Source organism: Squalius cephalus (assembly GCF_949319135.1).
Source record: "Squalius cephalus genome assembly, chromosome: 1".
Classification (NCBI taxonomy): domain Eukaryota; kingdom Metazoa; phylum Chordata; class Actinopteri; order Cypriniformes; family Leuciscidae; genus Squalius; species Squalius cephalus.
Window position 1 is genome coordinate 4496507 of NC_137122.1, and position 18319 is coordinate 4514825.

Here is an 18319-nt window from a genome sequence, read left to right on the forward strand (position 1 = left end):
CTTGAATGTTTCTAACATGAATGTTCTTCAGCCTCATGAATGAATGAAGAATAAACACCAACCTCTTTGTTCTTCAGGATCTTCAGTGTATTTCATTCTGCAGGGTTCTGGATCACTCATGTTCTCTCTGTCCTCTTTAATAAACTCAGTCTTTGCAGATTTCAGCTCTTCCTGATGCTCTGATGCTCGTCTTCACTTGTAGCTGATGGGAATTTACAGCATTTATTGCTGAATTACTGTGGGAGGAGCTTCACTGATGATGTGATTGCAATGGGAGGAGCTTCACTGGTGATGTAATTGCTGGGGGAGGAGCTTCACTGATGATGTGCAGAAGCGGAAAAAATTTTGTGAATTTTTTTATTTTAATTAAATAACATTTGAAATTCCTGTATAAATGGAACACCAAATAACCATATTACCTATGCAAACTATTAACAATATACCGAAGTAAAATAAATAAATAGACAAAGGTAAAGGCTAACACTTCTGTTCTCTTTTTCTGAAGGAACTTGCGCTGCATCGATGACGCTTTGGGAACACCCCCGCGTGATTACGTCTGAAGCACGTATGTCAACTAGTCCAATGGAAAGAATAAACTTCACGGACGGGTGACGTCATGACCAGGAAAGGGTAAAAAGCACATCCGGTGCAACCGGCGCTAGCTTTTGTGCCTCAGCAAAGCGCTCTGTGTCAAAACTGTCTGTTATATTTATTGTTTGTCTGTCACATGCTTATCTAAAGTATGGCGAAACAGTTATTCAAGCCTTTGAGGGGGCTGACTGTCAGAATTGTGAGCAGCCACCGCTCTGCATGCTCCGCTCCCGCCCCACATGTTCCGCTCATGACAGTGGCCAGGCTCGCAAACCTCCGGGTGCGGGACCTATAAGGGGACTGAGAGAACATGGTTATGGGTTGATGCCCCGGGTTGAGCAGACGCTTGCAAGCTATCTGTCTCCTGGTTCAGCATCGTCCCTGAAGACTCCCGTGCTGCCCACTAAACCTTTAAAAACTACATCTAATTTAGTGGGCAAAGCTTATACTGCAGCAGATCAAGCCGGAGCCTGTCTTCACACTATGGCAGTGCTTCAGGCTTATCAGGCAGACATGTTGGGGGATCTGGATAATAGTGAGGGGGAGGGTCCCGACGAAATTCGAGAACTTCGTCGGGCCACAGATCTGTCTCTCAGGGCTACGAAGGAGACCGCTCATGGATAGTCTATGGAAGCCCTTGTAGCTACTGAGAGACACCTGTGGTTAAATTTAACAGAAATAAAGGAGAAAGATCAGGCATTTCTGTTAGATGCTCCTATTTCTCCTTCTGGTCTCTTTGACGACTCAGTCAACATGGTTGTTGAAAGATTTCAAGACACCAAAAAACAATCAAAGGCTTTCAAGGAATTTCTCCCTCGCCGGGTTCAGCCCCCTGGGGATGCTGGGCATGAGCATCCCTAGCCGAGATCCTCATATCGCGCACAACAAAAAGAGAGTCATGGCGGCCGAGCCGACACTCTCAGCCTGGTTTCTGAGGACTGGTTTGTCAAGATAGATCTAAAAGACACTTACTTCCATGTCTCCATCCTCCCTCAACACAGGAAGTTCCTGAGGTTTTCTTTCGGGGGCAAAGAATACCAATACTGGGTGCTTCCATTCAGTCTGAGAGCAGTTAACGGTTCGGCATCGAGATGTCATCCTCGCTCACATGAAGAAATTGGGGTTGAGACTCAATGCCAAGAAGAGTGTGCTTTCTCCACTAAAGAGAACCACTTTCCTTGGTGTGGTATGGGATTCAGTCACGATGCGAGCCACACTATTTCCCGTTTGTGTGGCTACTATCCTAACAGCCACAAAAGAGTTGAAGCTAGGCCAGTCACGCACTGTGAAACAGTTTGAGAGACTGTACATGAGACCCTTACAGTGGTGGCTCAGGACCAGAGGGTTCTCCCTGAGGGGAAACCCACTTCGTACGATCAAGATCATGTGGTGGTGTCTCCGCTCCTTGGTTATATAGAGGAAACATTAGTTCCTATCCCAGGGCCCAGTGTTGGGAGCTCTTTGCCATTGAGTTGCTATCTCGACAGATGTTTCCCTCACCGGCTGAAGAGCGGTAATGGAAGGCCGCTCAGCTCAGGGTCTGTGGAGGAGTCATCATCTCTTTTGGCACATAAACTGCCTGAAATGATGGCAGTCTTCAATGCGTTGAGACATTTCTTCCCAGACCTGAGAGGCCTGTGCTTGTCCGTACAGACAACACATTGGTGGTCTCTTACATAAATTGTCAGGGGGGTCTGCATCCGCGTCCACTCTGCAAACTGGCGCACCAGATGGACCTGTGGTCCTTAGGGAAAATAATCTCTCTGAGGGCAGTGTATATCCCAGGGGGACAGAATATAGGAGCAGACACCCTGTCGAGGCAGGGGCTGAGGCCAGGGGACTGGAGACTTCACCCCGAGGCAGTGGAGCAAATATGGGAATTTTACGACCAAGCAGAAGTGGATTTGTTTGCGTCTCAATACACAACGCACTGTCCACTATTGGTTTTGCCTCACTCACCAAGCCCCCCTGGGGCTAGATGGTATGGTGCAGACGTGGCAGAGGCTACGTCTGTACGCATTTCCCCCTGTTGCTCTGCTCCCAGGAGTTCTGGAGAGAGTCCGCCAGGACGGAAAATGTCTACTGCAAGTAGCACCATGCTGGCCGAGCCCAATTTGGTTTGCGGACCTAATTCATCTCCTCGATGGCCCCCCCTTGGAGATCCCGATCAGGAGAGATCTTCTTTCTCAGGCAGGGGGCACAATATTTCACCCCCGGCCAAATATTTGGAAACTATAGATTTGGCCTCTGAGGGGGCCCTACTCATAGCGATTGGTCTCTCAACTGAGGTTGTTGAGACCATCCTAAGTTTCAGAGCTCCAGCTATGAGGAAATTATATGCACTAAAGTGGAGAGTTTTTACTTCCTGGTGCCACCAGCATCAGCTAGATCCAGTTAAATGTTCTGTAACAGTACTTGAGTTTCTGCAAGATCGCTTCGCATCAGGTTTATATCCTTCCACCTTAAAGGTCTATGTGATAGCTATTGCGGCTTTCCACGCCCCGGTGGGTGGTACATCTTTGGGTCGAGACCCCCTGTTCATACGTTTCCTTCATGGCACCTTGAGGCTGAGGCCAGCAACTCGCCCTAGGGTGCTGGCTTGGGACCTGGCAATAGTTTTGGAAGGCCTGTCAGGGACTCCATTCTAGCCCCTTGATTCAGTCTCAGAAAAATTTCTGACTTTCAAGTTTTCACCCAGGATGGTCAAGGCATTCTTATTCCCTAAGCAGGGATACGTCCCTAAGGTGCCGACCAATATTCCGAGGCCTATTGTGCTGCAGGCTTTCTCTCCTCCTCCGTTTACTTCTTCGGACCAGGAAAAACTGAATCTCGTGTCCAGTGCGAGCCCCGTGGAGAAAATCAGATCAGTTGTTTGTCTGCTTTGGATCACCCAAGAAGGGTCTTCCAGCCTCTAAGCAGACAATCAGCAAGTGGATAGTTGAGGCTATCTATCTTTTCCCTTCAAAAGGTTTGTGATGTGGCGGGTTGGTCCTCGCCGCTCACATTTGTGAGATATTATAGCCTGGACCTGGACGCTGGACGTAGCCTGCCGACAGTTTCACATATAGGCAGTTGTAAGTATGGCGTATTGGGTATTCTTGTTCCCAAAGCGTCACTGATGCAGCGTGAGTTCCCTCGAAAGAAAAAGTCTCAGGTTACTACTGTAACCCTAGTTCCCTGAGAAGGGAACGTGACGCTGCGTTGCCCTGCACATATTTCCTGCATCCCTGTGATCGACTTTGCTTCGGCTCTCGAAGCTAGCGCCGGTTGCACAGGATGTGCTTTTATCCTTTACCCGCCCGTGACATTCCTTCTTTCCAATGGACTAGTTGACATACGCGCTTCAGACATAATCACGTAGGGGCGTTCCCAAAGCATCATCGACGCAGCGTCTTGTTCCCTTCTCAGGGAACTAGGGTTACAGTCGTAACCTGAGACGTTTTCTTTGTAACAAAATACTGTTGAAAAACAAACAGAACTAAACTACATTGTGGAGATGATTCGAGCATTAGGGGTGGGAATCTCTAGGCACCTCACGATTCGATTATGATTCAGAGGGCTGCGATGCGATGATAAAACGGTTATCGATGTATCTTTTTTCTATATAGATTTTCTTTTTTTCCACTGTGTGATTACTTGGTACTTTTAAAGCAAAGTATAATGATCCATAATGAATTTACTTCCAATATATTTTATTAAACAAATGGAAGTGATTTGGCAATACATGTAGCGATATAGTTTGTAATTCGCTTTTCTTTTTCCAAGTTGGGTGGAAGCTTTTAAGGTTGTCCTGGTTTCTGATCTGACGTGTGGTTTATCCCGTTAGCGATCCTGCAAATTTTGTCAAAAACGCCTAAAAAAAGCCTACCCAAATTAAATTGCATGCTGTTCTTGAACCATTTGGAGTATATGCATGGTTTTGGTCTCTTTTGAAAGGGGACACTTTGAGGTTTGTTCCAGAACTGTCAGAATCACTGTAAGTCTTACTGGTATTGAGTAATAGAACTTTGAACACACTAAAAAAGGGGGAAAAAATTTCCGCCTACATTTTTTTTTGTAAAAACATGCCTGCAGATAACTACAGCTGGGAGGTATTAGCTGGAAAACACTGTGGGATCACATTATGAAGCCTTACCAAACCCAGTTTAAAATTTTATAATAATACCTTAGATAATGAGTGTTTTACACAAGTTTATCTAAGTTTATGTCTAGGCGCTCCCCAATAAAGGCCACTTGGAGACTCCAAATTACACTTTGTAACCACAGACACATAACATGCTGCTATTCTTGAATGCTTTATTCTACAGTCATAATTTTGGGCTCTATTGAGAGGTTACACTTAGAGCAATTATATACCTTAATTATATTATATCCAGATCCACTGCCTCTTGGTGTTTTGCTGGCAGAACCTCTCTGGGAAGGTGGAGGATGGGGCTCCTCTCCTGATGAGGTGCTGTTATTCTGTCCCTCAGTATGTTGTTTTTTACTGACTGGCTCCCAGACTTCATCAGATTCATTTTCAGATGATGGTCTGTGATATATAAAAAAAATAAAGAAATAAGTAATTTGCAAAACATTTACATTGTTTCTGTATCCACACACATATAAACAGAAACACATGCACACAAACAACCAGGCTTATACCATTCATGAGCGCACAAACACACACACATGTGCTTGAGCCCACATAAACACCTGTGCTTGAGCCCACATAAATAAACATTCCTGCATGAGAGCACAAACAAACAAACAAACACACACACACACACACACAAACCTGTGCTTGAGCCCACATAAACATTCCTGCACGAGCGCACAAACACACACACCAGACACACACACACCTGTGCTTGAGCCCACATAAACAAACATTCTTGCACGAGAGCACAAACAAACACACACACACACACACAAACAAACAAACCTGTGCTTGAGCCCACATAAACATTCCTGCACGAGCGCACAAACACACACACACACACCTGTGTTTGAGCCCACATAAACAAACATTTCTGCACGAGCGCACAAACATACACACACACACACACACACACCTGTGCTTGAGCCCACATAAACAAACATTCCTGCACGAGCGCACAAACACACACACCTGTACTTGAGCCCACAAAAACAAATAACTTATTCCTGTACAGTTACAAGCGCACTGGACAGAAGTTAGCAGGTGGCTACATGTCAAAACACACACACACACTCGACCTAACACACCAAACACACGACATAAGCTGACAAGTACACCTAAAAACAAACACATACCCCAGTATATATAGTAAAATATGTTGTATAATATAATAAAACACTTACTTGTCGAGAGTGACGTCTCCACCATCCAAAAACGGCTAACTCTGCTAGCGCGCAGCTACTGAGTCAATGATGAAACATCGCTCTCTTCATCAGAAATAGCATCCTCCGACTCATCACTATCACGGCGAGTACACTGTTCAATAACTTCTTCAAGTAAGAAGTGTGTTTTTCTAGTTATCTTTGTCATTTTTCACCTGTTACCTTCTTTCACTCGTAAACTCGTTCAATGCTATGTTTACGCACGGGGCGCATGAATCACTACGGTGCTTTGCGCACGAACTTCACGCATGACCAGATGGATCGACCCACTGAAAATGCATATTATTCTTTGCAGAAATTCATTGGCTATTAGAAATGACCGTCATTTCCATCATCCATTGCAACTGGATCGATATACTGTCAATCAAAGAGAGGGAGGTACCATTCTTCATCATAGGCGCTCCTTGGCTATTGATACCTTGTGACACCTCTATCATGGACCGATTGGCTGAAATGACCCGTCTATCAAAAGTTCAGGGGTCAGCGGCCATTTTGACATCACATTTTTCTTCATGTTTACATGTCAAATGAAACTAGACCATAGAATGCGTCGAAGTTGTGACAGCTCTGTCGGCTAACTGGAAATGCTACTACTACATTCCGTGGATGTTTATTGATATATAAATGTGTTATGGACTTCGCTGAATTGGATTGTATGGACCCTTGAAAGTGTAACCGAACCATTTTTGTTGGAATTTATGGATCAGTGGACTAACAGAAGGCTTCAATGGTGAGTTTCTTCCAGTTTCTGTTTGTCTGTCTGGCTGTTGGTGGTCTGACAAAGACACAGATTGTACCCGCTGTGTTGATTGTATCCTAAAATGGTTTATATCGTTCGAATCACAAGAATCTCAGCTTTCCAGAGATATGTAACATGTTTAAAAAATTTTTTTTTTAGTTTTGTCTTTCAAAAAGTTTAACCTCTTACACACCCAGTGGCCCGCGGGCGGGACGTCGGACCACTAACGGGTTATAAAAGAATTATGCGCCGAATTTGATTGCTTCCAATTAGACCTCGCTGCGATGTTATTAATTCTGCGGTGAATTCAAATGCTTTCTCACTGGATCTCCCAGCGCTGTGTAATAACAGTATCGTGTGATTGAGATCGGACCACGAATAAACCTGTTCTGTTTCATTTGATGTTTCTCATATGTAACAGAAGATTGTAATGCCAGTCGGATTTCTCGCTCAACTATCATGCGTCTCTGCCTTTTGCGTTCCGTCAATATTTCGTTATCAATTAACATTTAGAAAATCGATTTTTGACATTTGTGATTCGATTCAGAATCGTCAACATCGCTAAGAATTTATTTTTTCCCCCACCCCTATCGAGCATGTTGAAAATTCTTCTTCAATCAAGTACTCTTACATCTACAAAGTAAATTAAATGGCTACTGTTTCATACTGAGGTAACTGAGGCTTACTGTCTACTGTAAACCACAAATAATATATTGCCTATTCCACATCTCAAGCGCAGTCATAATGCTTACACAAAGAACCCGCAAAAGTAATGATTATGCATGAGACATTTTAATTGTTTATTAACCCTCTGGGGTCTGAGCTGTTTTCTGGGCCCTGGAGGTGTTCTGACATGCTCTGACATTTGTGCTTATTTCTGTTACTTGTGACATTTTCATGGCTAAAGTCTAATTACACTGTATTCAGCACAAACTCTGCTACAATAATATATCAGCAGCATGAGTGTAAAAGTTTGTTGTTTTGAGATGACATTTATGCGTGGTTTGTGAAAATACAAAAAAATTCTCACTGAAATAAGGTCATGAAACCCATACTGATTATTTCTTCACAAGACTTTTGAAAATTGTATGAAGCAATAGGGACGTAGCCTAGAATATTTGCTCTAAAACTATGTGAAAATCACCCTGACTGCTCATTCAGATATATTGATTTAAAATTTTTACGACGTGTTTTGTGTGAAAAAGCTTTATGCAGGAGCTCATTAATATGTACGCTTTTCACACCTGAGAAAGACAAAGACCCTCCCCTAACGGCCCTATTAGGAGCTATCAGTCCCTATCATTCTGAGCAACCTTGCACAAAGAATGAGGAGATTTAAAAAAGAATGGCTTTTAGATTTTTGGGATTTATTTACAACACAACATAATCCAAAGATACACAACAAATGACAAAAAAGCACTCATTGAAAACAATTATCCAAAGACAGAGACCTTTGTGCCATTCCTAAAAACATTATACATACCTTTAATTTCCAAGGTGTTTGATTTTCACTTTACCATGTTCATGTACAGAGACTTGTGTGAATGTTGAAGTCAGCAGGACTCAGTGGCATCTGGTCCCTGCAAGAAAAAAAAGTGAACATACTGATATCAAGAGAAAGGCCTGCACGATTTTGGGAATAAATTTTAGATTTTTCTGGTTAAAATTGCTTTTTAAAATTCACAGTATAACACACACACACACACACACACACAAATGTTTCCAACAATATATAATATAATGAACACCAGGTTTGTTGTGCCTTGTAGGCATAGGCTATGCGCAGTAACAATAACCTATAGCAGCCCATAAATCTTCCAAAAGATTTAAGTAACAACTAAGCTAGAGAAAAATATATTGATTATCATGTTACTTCAAATGTTTCCATTCGTTATGATGATATGAAATGAGATAATAGTAAAAACATGAAGCCGTTTGGTGCTTTTCAAACGCGATCGCGATCCAAAATATGATACATTCAAATGCGATCGCGCTCAAATATAAAACATTATGGTTACCATTATACATATACATTTGAGCAGATATCCACAAACACAGTAACAGTAAACACGGGTCTAAATATTATAATATTCACCATATATCGAGCAACAGTTCAACTGCAATGTGAAATTTATGCAACAATAACAAACTAATATGTAAGAATTTCTTACCTTACATCTTTTTCTTGTCTTCAAAACGCGTTCTTCTTCTTCTGAGGTAAATCCCATGTAAGCTCACGGCGCGTCTTTCAAACTCGACGAAAAGCAGACTTGTGAAGTGTTTTGGTGTTTTGTTTTGGAGGTAATGAGCGCGTTCGTGTTCCATGTGGAGACTTACATGTCAATCTCTTTTGCGCGAGTGGGCGTGTTCAAATAAAAAATAATTAGGAAGCGTACATCTTGTTGGTTTTATACAAATTACTTAGAGAATATTTGTTTTCAGTTTGAATCCGATCATTTAAAAGTACACACTTAAATGTTTATAAAGGTATATGGCTCATAAATGTGTGACAAGTATTCGCTGAGTTTTGTTTCAGTTTATAGACGTGCACACCCTGTTTATTTTCTTTATTTTACAAAAGCACAATGTTTTGATTTGATTGTAAGTGATTGTAAGTAAAAATATCACAGATTCTTTTTTATATTTCTTTTTTCTGTATGACCATAAATGACGGAGTAATTTAAGTTTATAGTGCTACAATGTGAAGAAAATCCAGCAAAACTCGCCGGCGCGTTTGCCAACCTCAGAGGGTTAACCTGTTAACCTTTGCCAGTGCGCCGGCGCACTGAAGCGTTTTTTTTCCCCACTAGTTTAATGTTTATGAATGGATTTAACGTGAAAGAACATCATTAATCTTGGCAAACTATATATCATTTTAAAGGTCTAAGCCTCAAGCATCGATGATAGAGCTCTGTTTTACGATGAAAAGCTTATAACGAATGTATTTCTTGCATTTATGTAAGCAGTACAGATCAAAACACACGTAATAAAAAACGGAGTACATACCATTAGTGTCGTAATAACGAGCCACACACGCATCCACTGCTAAAAGTTCCAGATTGAATGGAAAGGTGAGGGTCCACTGAATAACATCCCATAGAGCATTTTTAGTCCAAAGAAACAATAACGTTGTAATATCGATGTTTATTCCTTTGTTTACATCGAGTTTCTTCAGGGTGAAGTATCATACTTGTCGGTTATGCAATAAAATTATGCATAAAAAACAGACTCCCGGTAGCCAAACGTTATATGGGTGTGTTGCTTAGAGTGTAATGAACAAATTAAGACCGCACACACACACACAAATACAAAGATAGGCAATATATAGGTCAAAATATCCAAACACTGCGGTCAGTTTTTTTGACGTCATGATATGCTGATCCTATTATTTTGTCTTTACAACGAAAGCCAATGAAAGAATTGAAATTATATGACTAATAGAAAATGTAGCCAATCAGTGCATGATTCCAACGATACCCGGGAAGTTTAAATTCCTCGCGAACAAGATGTTTATTTATTTATTTGAATCAGTCACTCTCCATTCCGCTTGAGGAGCTAACCTGCGACGTAGGCTGTGACCACACCCCCGTCATTTGACAGCTAACTAGCCATAGCAAAAAGACGGTTCCCCAGTCAACATCTGTTTTCGCGTCTTTCTTACTGGACGGATTATCTCATCAAATGGATCGTCAGAAGAAGTTTTTTTCTGCTGAAGATGTTTTATTTGAGATCACTCGAAGCAGCGATGACGAAATTGAGGAGAGTGAAGACAGCGACGACGAGGGTGATATGCTTGAGGACGGAAAAGATGATCCAATTTTATATCGGTGAGTTGCTATATACATTATGTAACATGCACACATTATACGTGTGTGTGTGTGTGTGAGAGAGAGAGAGAGTGAGTGTGTGTTTGTTTTCCCATTTGTTTTATAAGGTAAATGCATTGTGGTCTGAAAAGATAATGCTACATATGTATTTATTTATTTATCTATTTATATTTGTATATATTGGATAATTGTACAGGTGTTTAGTTGTTTCTGTAATTTTTCCTAGCACACACACACTAGGCTATATATCTATATAACGTTAGTGTATGTGTGCTAGAAAAAAAACAAAACAGAAACAACTAAACACCTGTACAATTGTCCTATAAATATAAATAGACTTGACATTTTTTCTGTAATTTTTCCTAGCACACACACACACTATATATATATATAGAGTGTTTGTGCTAGGAAAAATTATATATAGTGTGTGTGTTTGTGCTAGGAAAAATTACAGAAATAACTAAACACCTATACAATTGTCCAATATGTACAAATAGAAATAAAGTAGCATCATCTTTTCAGACCACAATGCATTTACCTTATAAAACAAATGGCCTGTCTGATGGCCGGCCATCAGTGTGATTGTTGGTTCTATGTCTGACCATCCATATGAATGCTGTCTGTATCACTGGCCATCACCAGCCATTGATTGTTGAATGGGCGACTATCAGTATGAATGCAGTCTAAACGACTGCCCATCAGTTTGATTGTTGATTGAATGGACAAGTTTTAGTATGAATGCTGTCTAAATGACTGCCCATCAATTTGATTGTATGGACGACCTTTAGTATGAATGCTGTCTAAACGGCTGCCCATCAGTTTGATTGTTGATTGAATGGCCAGCCACATAAAAACTATACATAATTATTTACTTGACATGCGGTGCTAATTATCTTTCCATTCTTTCCCATGAAACAGCCATCAAGTTTACCCCCCAAGGTGGATGCCGAAAACAACAACAAAAAAGGAACAGCTGCCTATGACCGTCTCTGCAAGATCAAACCGATGTATCAGGAGCTGAGAGATGCATGTAAGAACTTTTTCCATCCTTTCCAGAACATTGCCATTGACGAGAGGATGGTGGCATCGAAAGCTAGGAATGGACTAAAGCAGTATATGAAGGCCAAGCCAACAAAGTGGGGATATAAACTGTTCGTCCTTGCTGACTCGCTGTGTGCGTACACATGGGACTTTTTTGTCTATGAGGGTAAATCACCTGCAGCACCTATTCCACAGAACAAAGGACTGAGTTATGAGTCTGTCATGGCACTGGTTGATGAGAAGATGTTGGGAACAGGCTACAGACTGTTTGTTGACAACTTCTACACTAGTCCAGCTCTGTTTAGAGATCTCCTGAAAAAAAACATCTGGGCTTGTGGAACTATTCGGTCCAACAGGATAGGCTACCCTAAAACCGGCATGAACAAGCTTCTCAAAAAAGCTCCTCGTGGCACACATCGTTGGCTGAGAGAAGGGGACTTGCTGTTTGTGGAATGGAAGGACACGAGAGAGGTACAGATGTGCTCCACCATTCACAGAGGCAGCGGAGGGAGTGTTGTGAAGAGGAAAGTGAAAGGTGGAAATGGACAGTGGGAAACCTTGGATGTACCTGTTCCAGACTGTGTTGCAGAATATAACAGGTTTGTAAAATATATTCAGTAGTGTCAATTTTACTTGTTTATATTTCATCTATATTGAATATCAAGTACATTTCTGAAAATGTATTCTAAAATATGACCGTTTCTATTTCTATTCAGGTGCATGGGTGGAGTGGATGTCTCAGATGCACTCATTGGCTACTACTCAGTCTCACACAAAACAAGAAAGTGGTATCGTACCTTCTTCTACCACTTCGTGGACATAGCCATAGTCAATGCCTTTATACTCCAACGTCAAATGGCCTGTATGAAGAACCAGAAGCCACTGACACAGAAACAATTCAGAGAACGTCTTGTTGAGGAACTTACTGTGTTGGTGCGTGCTGATGTTCCTTCATCTCCTCCATCCCACAAAGATGAGACTCGCCATTTACCAGGGAACTTTGCTTCAGACAGCACCAAAGGAAGGCGTGAGTGCAGGATTTGTTCCAAAAAAACTCCTGTTTTTTGCAAGACTTGTTCAACACCATTGTGCTTTCAGCCAAAGCGTGACTGCTTCGCTGTTTGGCATGACCAGCACTGACTAAACAGGACTTAGCATTTTGACTGCTTCGCTGTTTGGCATGACCAGCACTGACTAAACAGGACTTAGCATTTTGCCGGAGACAACAGCATTGTTGATTTATTTTCTTTGCCTTTTCTGTTGCAAAGAAATTCAGTTATTTTTTTATATATTTATTTTTTAAAATATTTCATAATATTTTTATTGTTCTGTTGTGCAAATAAATCACTTGTATAAAGTCTTATGGTTGTGTGGATTATTTTATAATTGAAAAAGCATGGAGCAGTGTATATGATGACTAAAATAGCTTGCAGTACCCTTCATAACATTTGGTCATTAGGTTGCTTTTTGAGGTATCCAAGGAGGCTTCTTGGTACCTGGACATAGTCTTGGAAAAAATATTGCAGAAATCTCATTTTTCATAATATCTTCCTCAAATGTGAAATATAAACTGATGAGACTTGTGGCTTTCAATCAATTACCGAACTGGATTCCTCCAGGTTTGTTTTCATTTATTTTTTCATAAAATAATAAAATGTTACTTGCAGTACAAATTATTTTCAAGACACTTTAAATTCTATAAATTTTTGTCTGTGTAAGTTTTTTCAACTTTTACATTTGGGTAATAAACTCTAAAGTGTCTTCTTTTAAAATATGTCTAAATTGTGCATGTAGAGCAAATTGTTCAACAACTACAATTATTTTAGTTTGGGGATGTCATTTCTGGGGATGTGCCTCAGGCAGGGGGAGGGAGAAAGGGAACTGACATAGTCTTGGAAAAAAGCTTGCAGGAACCGCATTTTTCATTATATCTTCCTCAAATTTGAAATATAAACTGATGAGACTTGTGGCTTTCAATCCATTACCTAATTGGATTCCTCCAGGTCTATTTTTATATATTTGTACATGAAATAATAAAACATTCTTTGTAGTTCACATTATTTATGAGGCACTTCAACTTTTATAACTTTTTATTTGTTTGAACATTATCAACTCTGATTGATTGTTAGTAGAGTGCCAAGTGTCTTCTTTCCAAAGAGACCTTAATTGTGCCTGTGGTACACTGTTCTCAGGAGCTATATTTATTTTAATTCAGGTATGTCATTTTCAGCTGTGAGCCCCTGAGTGGGGGGTGCAGGTTAACAGGTTAATAAACTAGTGATTTCTGTCAGTGTTGGCTGCAAACAAAGTTGGCGATGCTGACTCGCCATCCTCGCAGCACTTAGTGAATGCGCCTATAGAGAGAAATGCACACTTCATACAAATTAGCCTACATAAGCAGAGAGTAGCCCAGTTCTTTTCGTTTTGAATTGTTGTGTTTAAAAGTACACATTTCAAGCTTTCTATTAGGGCTGGGCGATATATCGCATGACATTGTTAGGCGCATCTCGTCAGTAAAGCCGGTTCCTTGATTAGTAGTAAATCGCCATCACCTGCTTTCAGATGGAGCGGCATTTACTACAAAGAGCTGTAGTTAACTGACAAGCTGAGCCATATCGCATTAATTATCGCAGGCGATATGTCCGCGATATTAATGCGATATGGCCTATTTATATCTGATTTATCTCATATAGGTTGCATTTGGTTAAGAATTAATGTAGTAAAGTGTATGGCGATCCTTTTTAGTTTCAGTGCGCGCAGCTCAAACGGCAATGCACGACTAATAATGACTATTGGACTGTCATAACATTATAAAGAGAACAATATTGTAATAAAACATTTATTATTTAGATTATTCGGGTTTAGTTGCCGTGTCACGTTGCTCCAGAAATAGCGCGTCCACAACATAAGTCATTCTGAATGGCACGTAACCAGTGATGGGAATAACGGCGTTATAAATAAACAGCGTTACTAACAGCGTTATTTTTTTCAATAACGAGTAATCAAACTAATTACTGTTTCCTCCGTTACAACGCCGTTACCGTTACTGTCAATAAAAATGCGGCGTTACTATAATTGAGCTCACTGAAGCGGTTTTCATCCGAGTAGGCTCTCTCTCAGCCACATGAGCTGCAAAGTTTTTTCTCTGGTGTGTGTGTGTGTGTGTGCGTGTTTATGAGGTGCCGGACTGGACAAAAGCAAGGCGAATCCCGCGAGCGCGCTCAACAGTGCGCGAGAGAGACCGAGTGTGTCCGAGAACGAGCTCGACAGTGCACGAGAGAGACCGAATGTGTCAGAGCATAAATATTTTATTTATAAATAAATGACAAATTTCAGCATTAGAATAATCACAGTAGCATATTGGTATCATATACAATTTTTAATTAGTTTATATAACATAAACTCCAAAATAACCTGCAGGGAACTGATCTGATGATGACATTATCTGTAGGTTCTCAAAATAAACCCCAAAAGATTATATTTTATTATTATTATTTATGTTGGTACATTGTTCAGTATTATATTGAGAGCACTTTTTTGTAAAACTTACTATTGTGAGGAAGAAAATACTTCAAGTAGGCTACACAGAATGTCTACCAGTTTGTAAAGGCCAGTTGTCTTAAGACTTATTTGTTGGCCAGTTGTGGTCTGTGCAATAAATATTAAAAGTTCTAAACCATCTATTGTGTTTGTTGTTCCACTATAGTAATGATAATATTTTAATATTCAAGTTTATAGGTGTCTCTCACAGTGTCCCACAGCAACATTAAACTAGTGTAGATTAGTGTACAATGTTTTATAATAATAAGATTCTCTATGAGCGTAAACACACCGGCGCCGCCATTCGGCGTCTGTCCGCGGCGCCCAGCAACGGCTCAGGACCTTGTTCAAAATCCTGTCGCGCCACAGAGCGCCATTTACATAGTTTTATATTAAATGTACATTTATTTGTCTCAAATCGTCTTTAATGTATACTGACTTCACCCTGTGCTGCAATATACATTTAGTTTTACATTAGCCTAATTTACAGAAATCAGCTGCGTGGATGAAAACTGCTGATGTTATTGGATTTTCAGGTGATATTCTCAATTCATTCAGTTAACGGACGCTCTGAGGTAAAGTGTTCAGACTGCAGACTAAGCAACTTTTGTATTTAATGGTACAGTACAATCAGTACGCTGCGCTTCTCGTCCGGTGTGCGACCCCCTGACCGTAGTCAGACCAATGTCGTCTGCAAATTATACAAGACCGTTGTCGGTTTCTCTATGTTTATTTAATACTTTGCACTATTTTATTACTCTTTATTAAGCATTTCTTATGTATTCATTAATTTTGGACCTTAATGTTAAGAGATAATTGTTAAGTGTTCATTGTGATTTTAGACTTATGTTTACATTATAATTATTTGAGTGTTTTCCATGGTTGTGTTGACATTTCTGCCTTTATAACCGAGGGGATTATAATCAGAGGAAGGTTAAGTTTAAAATAAAACATGTTTAAATGCATAATATGTCCAAATTAATCTAAAATCGAATCTAATCTAATCTAAAATATAGTTTGATCTTATGATTCATTAATTACTATAAGTTAGATCATTATAATAACATTTTATATGCGCAGAAACTGAAAATTATCATAAAACTTTTGAAAATAAAGAGCACCACAGAGCACTATTGTTCCAAGAGTAAAACGCTATTCATAATTATAAGTAGGCTATTGATTTAATGTCTCACGTGGCTCATTATAGGCTGTATGTAAGAGTAAAGTAAAATAATGTAAAGCATTTAGCAGATCTGTTCCAGTATGACACTTGAGATCGATATAATCCATTCATTCCCTTCATAGATCTCAAACTTTAACTTTTGACTTGACGAGACAATCACACAAACGAACACAAACGAACACAACATCGCTCAGGTCTGAATGAACTCCACATATTCTCCTCATGCTCGCTGCTGCTGCACTAAATGTTTATTTCAGAAGGAAGACGCCAGAAAAGACGCACAAGTATCGCTGTGATCGATGAAAACAATACAGAAATGAGCCTGTCGCTTAACTAAACTGTATAAAGTGTGTGTGATGGTTGAGTAAATATGATAAATACCGTGAACTGCTCTCCTCACCTCAGAAGACTCGACGCCGAAACTCTCAATGACGGAAGAGACGGCGCGAGCGAGCGGTGACGTCATCGGCCTGCGTACGGGACACCCCCGCAGCCAATCAGGGCCACGCAGATTCAGCTTTACTAGTAGCCTTCCATTATTAGTATTTTAGAACTGAAGTTACTCCAGTTACTAAAGGTGAAAGGAACTTTTTCAAGTGAAGCCCAAAATAGGCAGAATAGGCAGAGGAGGATTATGGTGTTAGAATTGTTGCATTATATATATATATATATATATATATATATATATATATATATATATATATATATATATATAATAGATTAATATTCACAAATAAATGTAAAGAGATTCACAAAAAAATATATCAAATTCACAAATAAATTGATTAAGATCCACAAATAAATGTAAGGAAATTCACAAAAAAATATCAAATTCACAAATAAATGAAATGAGATTTGCAAATAAAAAATTTACAAATGTTTTATTTAACAAACACAACTCTGCCTGGCATTTATTTGTGAACCGCTTTCTGTGCATTTGTAAATTGCTGCATGCATTTGTGAATCTCTTCTTGTGCATTTGTGAATCCCCTCACGCATTTGTGGATTTTGAAACACTTCTAGCGCCGACATGCAGAGAAATCCACAAAGTGGACTCCACCCACCGTTTACTCAAGCCAATCAGATAACGGCCACATTGAGCTGGCCAATCGTAGCAGCTGACAAGTGAATAACGGTTCAATCTCGTGATACATACACGAGTTTGTGTAATAGGTGAAATTACTGTCACACAACAGCCAACAGCTTTTCCCACTTCTTCAGTCAAGGAGTTTTAATGTCGCATATGATCAGCTCCGTGGATCTAACAATCTATAGAGCATTATAAGTATAATTTTGAATATAAAAAACCTGTATTACGATTCCCTTTGTTTGCAGAGAAGATAATTATTTTTAAACGTGTGACAGGTTGTTGCATTTCAAGAGATATCATGCATTTAAAAGTGAAATGTTGAATCAGACTAAATAGTTTTTTATGGTAAAAGTAACTTACAGCATCTAAAGTAGGCTAAATGCACAGAAGCATTTTTCAGCACTGCAAGATTTTTATTTGCAGCATCCAACCAGTACACGCTGATGCCGAGGCTCGTACTGTTACATCGCGGGTGGTCATTTGGGCTCATATTTGGTATTCTACATGACATTTATTTATGTCCTGTAGCAATTTGTCACTGCAATTGTGCTTTAAAAGGCAAAAGCATATGTTCTGTAATTCCTTGCATCGTGTCTCTGGGCAAAGCGAAGGTGCAAATCATTTGTCCTTGTGTAATCGCGTGTAGTAGCCGCTACTTCAGAAGAAGAATGGGCATCCGTTTACTATCAGTGAATCATCGTATCGCGCTGCCTGTGTAGACAGTATCACGAAATATGCATTTTCAAGTAGCCAGCACTAGTCAATATAAGTACGACTATGCAGACAGTTCGTATCTGCAGCTAAGAAAACAGTCGTCACTTAGTGAAAAATGTGTTAACATTTCAAACATGCTAGTTTTACATTATTTGAAACTGCTACGGCAGCAGTGAAAAGGTAATGGGGCACTATTTGCTTTTGATTTGACACGCTGTGTCGCCGCCTCGTGA

General features: G+C 40.0%; 3 protein-coding genes across 4 annotated transcripts in view; 2 read left to right on the top strand and 1 right to left on the bottom strand.

Annotated features, from left to right (window-relative positions):
- LOC307156402 (uncharacterized protein) overlaps nucleotides 1-16733 on the bottom strand; it is a 19947-nt gene extending 3214 nt beyond the window's left edge. Inside the window, exons 1-2 of the mRNA XM_079867726.1 lie at nucleotides 16664-16733; nucleotides 63-317 (exon numbers count right to left, since the gene is read on the bottom strand). The gene's annotated coding sequence lies outside the window, so the exon portion shown is untranslated. The remainder of the gene's footprint in view (nucleotides 1-62; nucleotides 318-16663) is intronic.
- LOC307156367 (uncharacterized protein) overlaps nucleotides 1-18319 on the top strand; it is a 1306365-nt gene that overhangs the window by 578426 nt on the left and 709620 nt on the right. The window lies entirely within an intron of this gene.
- LOC307156233 (uncharacterized protein) overlaps nucleotides 1-18319 on the top strand; it is a 207918-nt gene that overhangs the window by 168277 nt on the left and 21322 nt on the right. The window lies entirely within an intron of this gene.